The sequence below is a fragment of the Coregonus lavaretus genome, assembly GCF_964263955.1.
Source record: "Coregonus lavaretus genome assembly, chromosome: 17".
Lineage (NCBI taxonomy): Eukaryota > Metazoa > Chordata > Actinopteri > Salmoniformes > Salmonidae > Coregonus > Coregonus lavaretus.
In genome coordinates, this window is record NC_140004.1 from 26399938 (window position 1) to 26412698 (window position 12761).

General features: G+C 43.7%; 1 pseudogene across 1 annotated transcript; it reads left to right on the plus strand.

Moving 5' to 3' along the window:
* The first annotated feature begins 660 nt into the window (after positions 1-660).
* Positions 661-10062, plus strand: LOC311144352 (iron-sulfur cluster assembly enzyme ISCU-like; annotated as a pseudogene). Its single transcript, XR_014615575.1, has 6 exons — positions 661-681; positions 5553-5603; positions 6203-6316; positions 6485-6595; positions 6719-6797; positions 9872-10062. The product of XR_014615575.1 is annotated as an iron-sulfur cluster assembly enzyme ISCU-like (transcript).
* The last annotated feature ends 2699 nt before the right edge of the window (positions 10063-12761 follow it).

Sequence of the window (12761 nt, forward strand, 5' to 3'; positions counted from 1 at the left end):
AAATCTTCATCATGTAGCATCCTCACGTAGCCAGATGCCTCTCTCACGGTGGGCTGGTCAAATGAACCCAATGAACCCGTCCGAATGGCTTCAAAACATTCTATGAGGTCGTCTCGATTCTCGTAGACAGTGTTCACGACTCTGCTTAGTAGAAACCTGTTGAATTATTAAATTTGGTCTGGGAGGTCCTAATTGTTTCGTTGCCAATTTATCTTGATTTGTTCGCCGACAAAAAGGAACTTCTTTCAAAGAGACAATCGAGTTGCACTGAAGGCTAGCCATTTTGACAGTAGTAGTGAATTGATTGATGAGGCTACCCGCTCTTTTCTTAGTTACGTTCATGGTTATGTTACGTATGACGAAAGCGCGTATGTGCAAGCCCTCAGAAACCCATAGAGATTGTATTGAAAGCTCTGATATTTGATTTTTTTTTATTTTACATTAGAGGCTATGAGAGACTTCTGGGCGATTTTCAACCTGACTGAAATCGCCCCAAAACGGGCGGGGACATTTGAAGCACGACTTTAGCCTGATTGGACATTTAGTGGCAGATCAGACGTCTAGATTAGAACACTGATAACTACTGTTGCCGTGATATAATTGATTAGAAAAAAAAACCTTCCTTTTCCCGTTTGGCAGTGCGTCGCCCATATCGCCCTAATGAACACACCGCCCCTGCTGGTAGGACGGGACACGTTGAGCCTATGGGTTTAGAAACTCTGTGGCCAGCAGCCTGGGCGGACGGGAAACTATAGTTCAAAACATCTTGTAACTCTTATGCAGTAAAACCTTGTACACCCAAGTCCTTCTCTGCAGCTGCCTTAAACAACATATATCCTCTGTGATTTACGTTCCATTCCTGCGTTACAATTGACAACCATGGCCATGAACGCCAAAAAATACAACCTTACTGAATGAAGCACATGTTATTCCTGTCACTCAATTCAATGGGATTTATTGGTATGGGAAACATATGTTTACATTGCCAAAGCAAGTGAAAGGCTGGTCATGGCTCACATCAACACCATTATCCCAGAAACCCTAGACCCACTCCAACTTGCATACCGCCCCAACAGATCCACAGATGATGCAATCTCTATTGCACTCCACACTGCCCTTTCCAATCTGGACAAGAGGAACACCTACGTGAGAATGTTATTCATTGACTACAGCTCAGCGTTCAACACCATAGTGCCCTCAAAGCTCATCACAAAGCTAAGGATCCTGGGACTAAACATCTCCCTCTGCAACTGATCCTGGCTTCCTGACGGGCCGCCCCCAGGTGGTAAGGGTAGGTAACAACACATCTGCCACGCTGATCCTCAACACAGGGCCCCTCAGGGGTGCGTGCTCAGTCCCCTCCTGTACTCCCTGTTCAACCATGACTGCATGGCCAGGCACGACTCCAACACCATCATTAAGTTTGCCAACGACACAACAGTGGTAGGCCTGATCACCGACAACGATGAGACAGCCTATAGGGAGGAGGTCAGAGACCTGGCCATGTGGTGCCAGGATAACAACCTCTCCCTCAACGTGATCAAGACAAAGGAGATGATTGTGGACTACAGGAGGAAAAAAAAGAGGACTGAGCACGCCCCCATTCTCATCGACAGGGCTGTAGTGGAACAGGTTGAGAGCTTCAAGTTCCTTGGTGTCCACATCACCAACAGACTATCATGGTCCAAACACACCAAGACAGTCGTGAAGAGGGCACGACAAAACCTATTCCCCCTCAGGAGACTGAAAAGATTTGGCATGGGTCCTCAGATCCTCAAAAAGTTATACAGCTGCACCATCGAGAGCATCCTGACTGGTTGCATCACCGCCTGGTATGGCAACTGCTCGGCCTCTGACCGCAAGGCACTACAGAGGGTAGTGCGTACGGCCCAGTACATCACTGGGGCCAAGCTTCCTGCCATACAGGACCTCTATACCAGGCGGTGTCAGAGGAAGGCCCTAAAATTGTCAAAGACTCAAGCCACCCTAGTCATAGAGTGTTCTCTCTGCTACCGCACGGCAAGCGGTATCGGAGCGCCAAGTCTAGGTCCAAAAGGCTTCTCAACAGCTTCTATCCCCAAGCCATAAGACTCCTGAACAGCTAATCATGGCTACCCAGACTATTTGCACTGCCCCCCACCCCACCCTATCCCCCTCTTTTACGCTGCTGCTACTCTGTTTACTATTTATGCATAGTCACTTTAACTCTAACATGTACTAGCCGGTGCCCCCACACATTGACTCTGTAACGGTACCCCCCTGTATATAGCCTCCATACTGTTATTTTATTTTACTGCTGCTCTTTAGCTATTTGCTTTTATTTTCTATTTTTCTTTAACACTTTTTTATTTTACTTTTTTATTTTTAAAAAACTGCATTGTTGGTTAAGGGCTTGTAAGTAAGCATTTCACTGTAATGTCTACACCTGCTGTATTCGGCGCATGTGGCAAATACATTTTGATTTGAAATAGATAATAAACTCTCTATTGGCCTGTCGTTTCCAACGGGAACAAATTAGTCATAGTGGGCAGAACAATCAAGGAGGTGGGCAGAGCCAAGCACGAGCTGACAAATTCCTGTTGGCACCTTCTAGCGTACATCTGCATATTTCCGTTATGGAACGCCTCCTCTGTGAAGTGCGCAATAACGCCATTCGCCTTTGCACTCCTTCTAAACAACGCGATTTTTAAAAACTTTCGCAAAGGGTAAAGTCTACAAAACTTAATCCACTCTGTTCATAACAGATTTTTGTTTTGGGAACAGAAAACTGTATTGAGATCAAATGTTTCATCGATGAGAAAATGTGCAGAATTTCGGCCATCTAGATCCATTTTCTCCCACTGCCGACCAGTGGGCTTCCTCTCACTACCATATTTGGTAGTGAGTGGAAACTCCAAGCGGATGCTTCACATTTATACATCCAGTGAAATATCTGTCTCATTTGTTCTATCAGTGCTTAAAACACGGCGCTGGTTATGAAAAGGTGTTTTTATTTATTTTTTATTTATTTATTTAACATTTATTTAACCAGGTAAGCCAGTTGAGAACAAGTTCTCATTTACAACTGCGACCTGGCCAAGATAAAGCAAAGCAGTGCGATAACAACAACAACAACACAGTTACATATGGGGTAAAACAAAACATAAAGTCAAAAATACAACAGAAAATATATATACAGTGTGTGCAAATGTACCAAGTTATAGAGGTAAGGCAATAAATAGGCCATAGTGCAAAATAATTGCAATTAGTATTAACACTGGAATGATAGATGTGCAAGAGATTATGTGCAAATAGAGATACTGGGGTGCAAATGAGCTAAATAAATAACAATATGGGGATGAGGTAGTTGAGTGGGCTAATTTCAGAAGGGCTGTGTACAGGTGCAGTGATCGGTAAGGTGCTCTGACAACTGATGCTTAAAGTTAGTGAGGGACATAAGAGTCTCCAGCTTCAGAGATTTTTGCAGTTCGTTCCAGTCATTGGCAGCAGAGAACTGGAAGGAATGGCGACCAAAGGAGGTGTTGGCTTTGGGGATGACCAGTGAGATATACCTGCTGGAGCGCATACTACGGGTGGGTGTTGCTATGGTGACCAATGAGCTAAGATAAGGCAGAGATTTGCCTAGCAGTGATTTATAGATGGCCTGGAGCCAGTGGGTTTGGCGACGAATATGTAGTGAGGACCAGTCAACAAGAGCGTACAGGTCACAGTGGTGGGTAGTAGTGGGGGGGGGGGGGGGGGGGCTGGTGGCCGGGGTAGGGGTAGCCAGGTGGAAAGCATGGCCAGCCGTAGCAAAATGCTTGTTGAAATTCTCGATTATTGTAGATTTATCGGTGGTGATAGTGTTTCCTAGCCTCAGTGCAGTGGGCAGTTGGGAGGAGGTGCTCTTATTCTCCATGGACTTTATAGTGTCCCAAAACTTTTTGGAGTTAGTGCTACAGGATGCAAATTTCTGTTTCAAAAAGCTAGCCTTAGCTTTCTTAACTGCTTGTGTATATTGGTTCCTCACTTCCCTGAAAAGTTGCATTTCGCGGGGGCTATTCAATGCTAATGCAGTACACCACAGGATGTTTTTGTGCTGGTCAAGGGCAGTCAAGTCTGAGGAGAACCAGGGGCTATATCTGTTCTTAGTTCTGAATTTTTTGAATGGGGCATACTTATTTAAGATTGAGAGGAAAGCACTTTTAAAGAACAACCAGGCATCCTCTACTGACGGAATGAGATCGATATCCATCAAGGATACCTAGGCCAGGTCAATTAGGAAAGCCTGCTCGCTAAAGTGTTTTAGGGAGCGTTTGACAGTGATGAGGGGTGGTCGTTTGACCGCAGACCCGTTACGGACGCAGGCAATAAGGCAGTGATTGCTGAGATCCTGGTTGAAGACAGCAGAGGTGTATTTAGAGGGTAAATTAGTCTGGATGATATCTATGAGGGTGCCCATGTTTACGGATTTAGGGTTGTACCTGGTTGGTTCCTTGATAATTTGTGTGAGATTGAGGGCATCTAGTTTGGATTGTAGGATGGCCGGGGTGTTAAGCATATCCCAGTTTAGGTCACCAAGCAGTACGAACTCTAAGGATAGATGGGGGCAATCAATTCACATATGGTGTCCAGGGCACAGCTGGGGGCTGAGGGGGGTCTGTAAGCAAGCGGCAACAGTGAGATACTTATTTCTGGAAAGGTGGATTTTTAGAAGTAGGAGTTCAAACTGTTTGGGCACAGACCTGGATCTCTACAGTAGATTGCAACTCCACCCACTTTGGCAGTTCTATCTAGACGGAAAATGTTGTAGTTGGGGATGGACATTTCTGAATTTTTGGTGGCCTTCCTAAGCCAGGATTCAGACACTGCTAGAACATCAGGGTTGGCGGAGTGTGCTAACGCAGTGAATAACTCAAACTTAGGAAGGAGGCTTCTGATGTTAACGTGCAGAAAACCAAGGCTTTTACGGTTACAGAAGTCAACAAATGATAACTCCTGGGGAATATGAGTGATACTGGGGGCTGCAGGGCCTGGGTTAGCCTCTACATCATTATTGACCCGGTCTCGGCGTGTATGGGTGGGTGGAACAAAGGAGCTATTTGAGGCAGTTTGAGAATTACTTGGGGTTCTATATTGAAATTATATAATAAGAACTAACTGGAACAGCAATAGGCAAGGCATATTGACATGGGAGAGAGGCATAAAGCAATCACAGGTGTTATTAGAGAGAGCTAAGACAACAACTGGTAATGGTGATGAAAGTTTGGGCTGAGGCTAAACAGATAAACAGGACAGGGTACCGTGTAAAGGAACAGTCCAGCAGGCATCAGCTGTGCAGCTGAGTGATCATAAGGTCCAGTGAACAGCAATATGTGAGTCCGAGAGCAGTTCGAATTGGTGCTAAAGCACAGCGAGCAGGAAGCACGGCTGTTGTTTGCGTGTGCTAGCGGGCCGGGGCTAGCAGATGGATCTTCGTGGTCGTCGCAACTGGAAGCCTGTTGAAACCACAGACGATTACGTCGGCGGGGCTCTGTGTCGACTCTAGGAGGTCGTGCGTTCCTTTTTCTCAGAAGACGTCGTTGACACCGGAAATTAAAACGTAATGCCCTTATCACAAAAGGGTAATGTTCTTTACTAGCTATATTTCACTATATTTTAACTAATACATTTATCTCAGGTCTAGTTTACCCGATATTTACTCTAAATGCAGTGTGAATGCTAAAGCTAACATTAGCTGGTTAGCAACAGTAGCTAGGGCACAGTTGTTATTTTTGTAGCTAAAGTTGTCCAGTAGCTAGCTAACTAACAAGAAGTTGCTTAATCTTTTAAACATTTTACATTTTTTGTCATTTTAGCAGACGCTCTTATCAATTTTTTTTTTCATACTGGCCCCCCGTGGGAAACGAACCCACAACCCTGGCGTTGCAAACGCCATGCTATACCAACTGAGCTACATCCCTGCCGGCCATTCCCTCCCCTACCCTGGACGACGCTGGTCTCCTGGTCGCGGCCGGCTACGACAGAGCCTGGATTCAAACCAGGATCTCTAGTGGCACAGCTAGCACTGCGATGCAGTGCCTTAGACTACTGCGCCACTCGGGAGCTGCTATGTATTTGATCCTGATGCCATACTGTTACGAATAGCTTTTGTCCCCATATGTATGCTTTGTTTCCATGACTTGAATGTCCTTTTCTTGGGTCTTTTCTGTGCCATTCTCAGGTAGTGGACCACTATGAGAACCCGAGAAATGTGGGTTCCTTAGACAAGAATGCCAAGAATGTGGGGACTGGCTTGGTGGGTGCGCCTGCATGTGGGGACGTTATGAAACTCCAGGTATGTCAGTTCAGAATCTTGTTTATGTGCAGTGGATTGTTTTGGAATCCTTTGGAATTATTAGTTTTTCTTGTCTGGGGTTTGATTCTAAGTTCATCATAAGTAAATCGTAAGTAAGTAGTGGTCTTTTCAGTAATGTGCAACTGTTAAATATTTGTTTGTCTGCAGATCGAAGTGGACGAAAAGGGAAAGATAGTGGATGCTAGATTCAAGACCTTTGGCTGTGGCTCAGCCATTGCTTCCAGTTCTCTAGTAACAGAGTGGGTAAAGGGCAAATCCGTAAGTTGGTCAGCCCAAATTTAACAGGCACTGTGAATGTACAGTACTCTCTCTGCATCATTCTGTATGTGTGTTGGTAGGATTGGGGTTTCGGTTTATTCTCCTATGTGTTTCCGCTTGCAGATTGACGAAGCTCTGAAGATCAAGAACACTGATATTGCCATAGAACTCAGCCTTCCACCAGTCAAGCTCCATTGCTCTAGTAAGTTAGTAAAACATACCGGTACTACAATAGGGATAGGGTCTAGTACCTACAGTGCCTTGCTTCAGAAAGTATTCATATTCCTTGACTTATTCCACATTTTGTTGTGTTACAGCCTGAATTCAAAATGTATGAAATCGTTTTTCTCTCTCACCATCTACACACAATACCCCATAATGACAAAGTTTAAACATGTTTTTAGACATTTTTGCAAATGTATTGAAAATGAAATACTGAAATATCTGCTACTTATATAAATATATAAAATCCTTATCTAAACCCCAATTCGTAATGAAGACATTCCAAGTAAATGACAGAAACAAAAAAATGATATTTTCATTGTTTATTGAACAAAAGTGGTTTATTTAACAGAAACTCAGATTTGATGTGTGCAGAAATATGTGAACCCCTTCAGTCAATAGCTTGTGGCACCTCCATTAGCAGCGATAACTTGGACTAAACGTCTCCTATAGCCAGTAATCAGTCTCTGACATCTGTTTACAGAACTCAGCCAATTGAGTGAGGTTTGAGGGGTGTCTGGCATGAACTGCCCGCTTCAGGTTCTGCCACAGCATCTCGATTGGATTTAGGTCAGGACTTTGACAATCCAAAACACAAATCTTCTTTCTTCTGAGCCATTCTTTGATAGATTTGCTTGAGTACTTTGGGTCGTTGTCTTGTTGGAAGTCCGATTTTCGGCCCAGCTTTAGCTCCTTGACTGATAGCCTGACATTCTGTTCAAGAATCAAAGTTAAGACGGGCAGTTTTGTTCTTTTTTGACAGCAGAGGCTTCTTCCTAGCAACCCTCCCATGAATGGCATTTCGATTCAGTGTTCTTCTTATTGTTGAAGCATGCACAGGTACCTGAGATGCAGCAAGGGAGGTCTGCAAATCTCTAGATGTTATGTTTGGGTTGGCTTTTACCTGAGTTATTATTGTTCTTGTGGCTCTTGGGGATATTTTGAAAGGGTGTCCACTTCTAGGCCGAGTTGCTGTCATGTTAAATGCTCTCCATTTGTAAATGATTTGCCTCACAGTGGACTGATGGAGCTCAAATCTTTTTCAGATGATTTTATAGCCTTCCCCAGACTGATGTGCTCTCACTACCCTCGTCCTGATGTCCTCTGAGATCTCCTTTCCTCTCGGTATGGTGTGCTTTGCATTTACCTGGATAGGTAACACCAAACTGACCAGGTTTCTTATCTCTAGTTATCAGAGTCCCGCCCAAACTCTTTCCTAACGATCTCTCCTTTGATTGTTTTATTTGGTAGCTAATTATTTACCCACCTGATTCTACTTATCTACTTGATTTAACCAACGCAACCTGGGGTTCACATATTTTTGCACCTGCACTAATTCCTTTTTAATTTTGTTTTTCTACTACACGCATGATTTCCTCTACACCAACATATGGTATGGGTAAATATAAACCTGTTATGTCAGATCAAAAAGACTGGTTCTGATTAAATTAAGATTTCATGGTAAAAACTGAACAAATCTGTAATTGCACAAGGGGTGCACATACTTTCAAGCAACACTGTATAAGTATTCACACCTCTGAGTCAATACATGTTAGAATCACCATTGGCAGCGATTACAGCTGTGAGTCTTCCTGGGTAAGTCTGTAAGAGCATTGCACACCTGGATTGTACAATATTTGCACATTCTTTTTAAAATTCTTCAAGATCTGTCAAGTTGGTTGTTGATCATTGCTAGAGAGACATTTTCAAGTCTTGCCATAGATTTTCAAGCTAATTTTAAGTCAACTATAACTATGCCAATCAGGAATATTCAATGTCATTACATTTACATTTTAGTCATTTAGCAGACGCTCTTATCCAGAGCGACTTACAGGAGCAATGTCATCTTGGTAAGCAACTTCAGTGTATATTTGGCCTTGTGTTTTAGGTTATTGTCCTGCTGAAAGGTGAATTTGACTCCCAATGTCTATTGGAAAGCAAACTGAACCAGGCTTTCCTCTAGGATTTTGCCTGTGCTTAGCTCTATTCCGTTTATTTTTTATCCTTGATGACAAGCATACCAATAACATGATGGAGCCACCACCATGCTTGAAATTATGAAGATTGGTACTCAGATGTGTTGTATTTGCCCCAAACATAACGCTTTGTATTCAGCACATAAAGTTAATTTCTTTGCCACATTTTTTGCACTTTTACTTTAGTGCCTTATTGCAAACATGATGCATGTTTTGGAATATTTGTTATTCTGTACAGGCTTCCTTCGTTTCACTCTGTAATTTAGGTTAGTATTGTGGAGTAACCACAAAGTTGTTGATCCATCCTCAGTTTTCTCATATCACAGCCATTAAACTCTGCAACTGTTTTAAAGTCTCCATTGGCCTCATGGTGAAATCCCTGAGCGGTTTCCTTCCTCTCCGGCAACCGAGTTAGGAAGGACGCCTTTATCTTTTGTAGTTACTGGTTGTATTTATACACCATCCAAAGTGTAATTAATAACTTCACCATGCTCAAAGGGATATTCAATGTCTACTTGTTTGTATTTTTACCCATCTACCAATAGGTGCCCTTCTTTGCGAGGCATTGTAAAACCTCCCTGGTCTTTGTGGTTGAATCTGTGTTTGAAATTCACTGCTCGACTGAGGGACCTTACAGATAATTGTATGTGTGGGGTACAGAGATGAGGTGTTCATTCAAAAATCATTGAGTCCATGCAACTCATACATTTTTACTTCTGAACTTATTTAGGCTTGTCATAAAAGGGGTTGAATACTTAGACTCAAGACATTTCAGCTTTTCGTTTTTTATTAATTCATAAAGTGTTTAAAAACATAATTCCACTTTGACATTATGGGGTATTGTGTGTAGGCCAGTGACTATCAATTCAATCAATTTGAAATTCAGGCTGTAATACAAAATGTGGAAAAAGTCAGTGTGAATACTTTGTTTCTGAAGTCACTGTATATCCCAGATTTGTTGGCAAATGATTTTAATTAAAAGTAAAGATCATTACAATCATTCATGTGCAGGTGTTTTTTATTTTACCTGGGGTGACATTGTATTGCTCCCTCTCTGTGTTGTTTCATCTCCATTTAGTGCTTGCAGAGGATGCTATAAAAGGCAGCCTTGGCAGGCTACAGGGTCAAATAGAAGGAAAACTCAGCAATTAGTCCCTGTTCTTCCCAATCGCCTTTCTCTGACATCCTAACCACCTGTATGATGCAGGCCTGAAAGGTGAACATGATACAGGCCAACAATCATGGCCAAGTTCTCCAATGTGTGATTGATGCTTTCAGTTTGAAGTAAAGCCATAAATCAGAACTGCTGGAGAGTTTGTATCATTTTAAGTTTTTATGGCAGATGTTTAAGAATTATGTTTTTGTTTGCCGTTATGGATGCCAATTCTCAAATGATAATCCTAAATGTTGAGATGGAATAAAACAATCCTATTTTGTATTTCCAACTGCCAAGAAAGGCATTTAAACTTAATTAATAGATTAGACATGGACATTATCAAAAATGTACTTTTATTATTATGTACATTTGATTTTTGGCAATCAAGTTTTTTGTTTAGTTAGCTCAGTGGTTATACATAAACAGCATCAGGGTTCCTGTGGGAAGTTACACATGACTAGACAATTGAGGTACAGTTACATTTCAGTAATTGAACTGCTGATAATATAGCGCCATTGAACAAATTGAATAAAAATATAAATACTGGTATGTTAGTGTATGTTCTTCTTTGTCACTCTGGGGGACACATTGTCCCTACTGTTGAGATCTCATAAATCACAGCAAGTGTGATTTATCCATCTGTGTGTTACAGTAGCAGTTAAAATAATCTGATCATCAAAATGTTTTTAGTACATTTTACTCTCATGATTGCTGAAATGGGGCCACCCTCTGGTTATGCGCAAGGATCTTTTTCAGGATCAGCAGCACTGCTAGAATGAGAAGACCCACCAGCACACACAACACAGCCAACAGGCCTATGACTGCTGAGAAGCCGTGCAGAGTGAGGGTTCTGGGAGTGGGTGCAGGTAAGGAGCCATCCTTGTTTGTGGAACTTGTTGCTTCTACAACGCTTGAGTTACCATGAGGGTATCGGCCTGTAGAATTGTCTAAACACCTGGGCTCCTCAATTGGTAAAGAAGTGGTGGAAGGCTCCTTGGGTGTTGCTACAGATGGTGTTGAATTCAGAGACAAGCAGTCTTCATAGCTTCGATCCTGTAAAGTGTAGTGGTCAGACAGAAGGCTTGACAGAGCAGTATCTTGGTGAGGGTATGGCGATTGAGTGGGGCTCTCTACATTGGTGAATGTTCCCTTCGACGCTTGCTTTGATGAACCAGAGAGACTTCCAAAAGCCCTGGTTTTGATGGGTGAGTATACAAAACCAGGCACAGGGGTTTTCACTGTGGAGGTACCCAGCTGTCTCTCTGGCTTGGTGGTGGAGCTGAGGTGAGAAACTTTCTCATTAGGCTTTAGGACCCGTGGACAGATAGCCATGACAGATAGGGTTAGGAGCATGCGATGTGCAAGGTGTGTTGGTTCAGCACACACCAGGTCAGTGGCCATCTTCAGCCTTCCACTCAGTAGCCATCGGTACAGGTACAGGATGTCACACTCACACAACCACAGGTTGTTGGCCAGCTCCAGAGAACGGAGACTTGGTAGCCCGTCAAAGGCGCTCTCTGGCACTGAGCGCAGGCAGTTGCTGTTGATCTTCAGGACCTGCAAGTTGACCAGTGCATTCAGCGAGGCGAGGTCCAGGGCAGAGATGCAGTTAGCTGACAGATCTAAGTGGATGAGGGAGGCTGGCAGGTTCAGAGGCAGGCTGGTTAGTTGGTTCCCCTTCAGAGTCAGAACCTGCAGCCTCCCCAGGCCCAGCAGAGCTCCTGGCTGGATGGCACGGATGCGGTTGTCCTCCAGGTCTAGGTGGGTGAGGTTGCCCAACTGGCGCAGGGCCCCGGTGGTGATGTAGGTGATGCGGTTCTTCTGCAGCTGCAGGGTCTCCAGGCTGGGGGGCAGGCCCCGGGGGAAGTGAGCCAGTTGGTTGTGGCTGAGGCTGAGCTCCTGCAAGCCAGAGAAGGGCCAGAGTAGGTGGTCCACATTACAGAGCTGGTTCCGGGCCACAGAGAGGACAGATGTGTTGAGGGGGACGGAGACCGGCAGGGACCTCAGGCCCAGGGACTCACAGAGGACCAGCAGCCCAGGGTGAGGACAGCAGCAGCCCTCGGGGCAGTGGGATGTCACAAGGCAGGCCAGTGGAGACACACATAAAACCAGTAGGAGACCATAGAGGCGCCACGGCATGGCTCACTAGGAGGAGTGGAGGGAGAGGGAGGAGAAAGGACAAGGCAACATGAGACATGGAGATATGCACAAGCTGCAATCTACCTAGCTACTAATGACTAACTAATCAGGATAAAGATACAGCAGCATGCACTGCATTTAGTAACAGACAACTGTGTGTGTGTGTGTGTGTGTGTGTGTGTGTGTGTTTCTGATACCAAAGGCAGTTTCAGAGGCTGATGTCCATTTGGATGGATATAATTATAAGGAAGGGGAGTCACTCAGACTTTTCAGAGCTGTTATTCCAGTCATTTGATTGCATATGAAGCTTGGATGTTTAAAAGATAAGACCGTGTTGATGTAGTAAAAGCCAAATAAGATTGTTATTGTAAAAGACAATGTGTTCTCAATTACTTACCTGAATAAATAAAGGTGAAAAAAATAACTTTTTGAAAAAACGAGCTATCGTCATGTGTCAATGTAATCATCGTCATTGTAAATCACAAAGTAATTGGCTTACATTTTTATACACAACCTGTAACTACTACTGTACCATTATTTACCATTCTTCCAAGGCTCTGTTTCATCCGCTCTTCCCAAGAAGTTGACCAGCCAAGACGGCTATGATCCTCACATGATCCACTGTGTGACTGACCCTCTCCAGAAACCACAGTCTGAGAATTCCAAGCAGCTG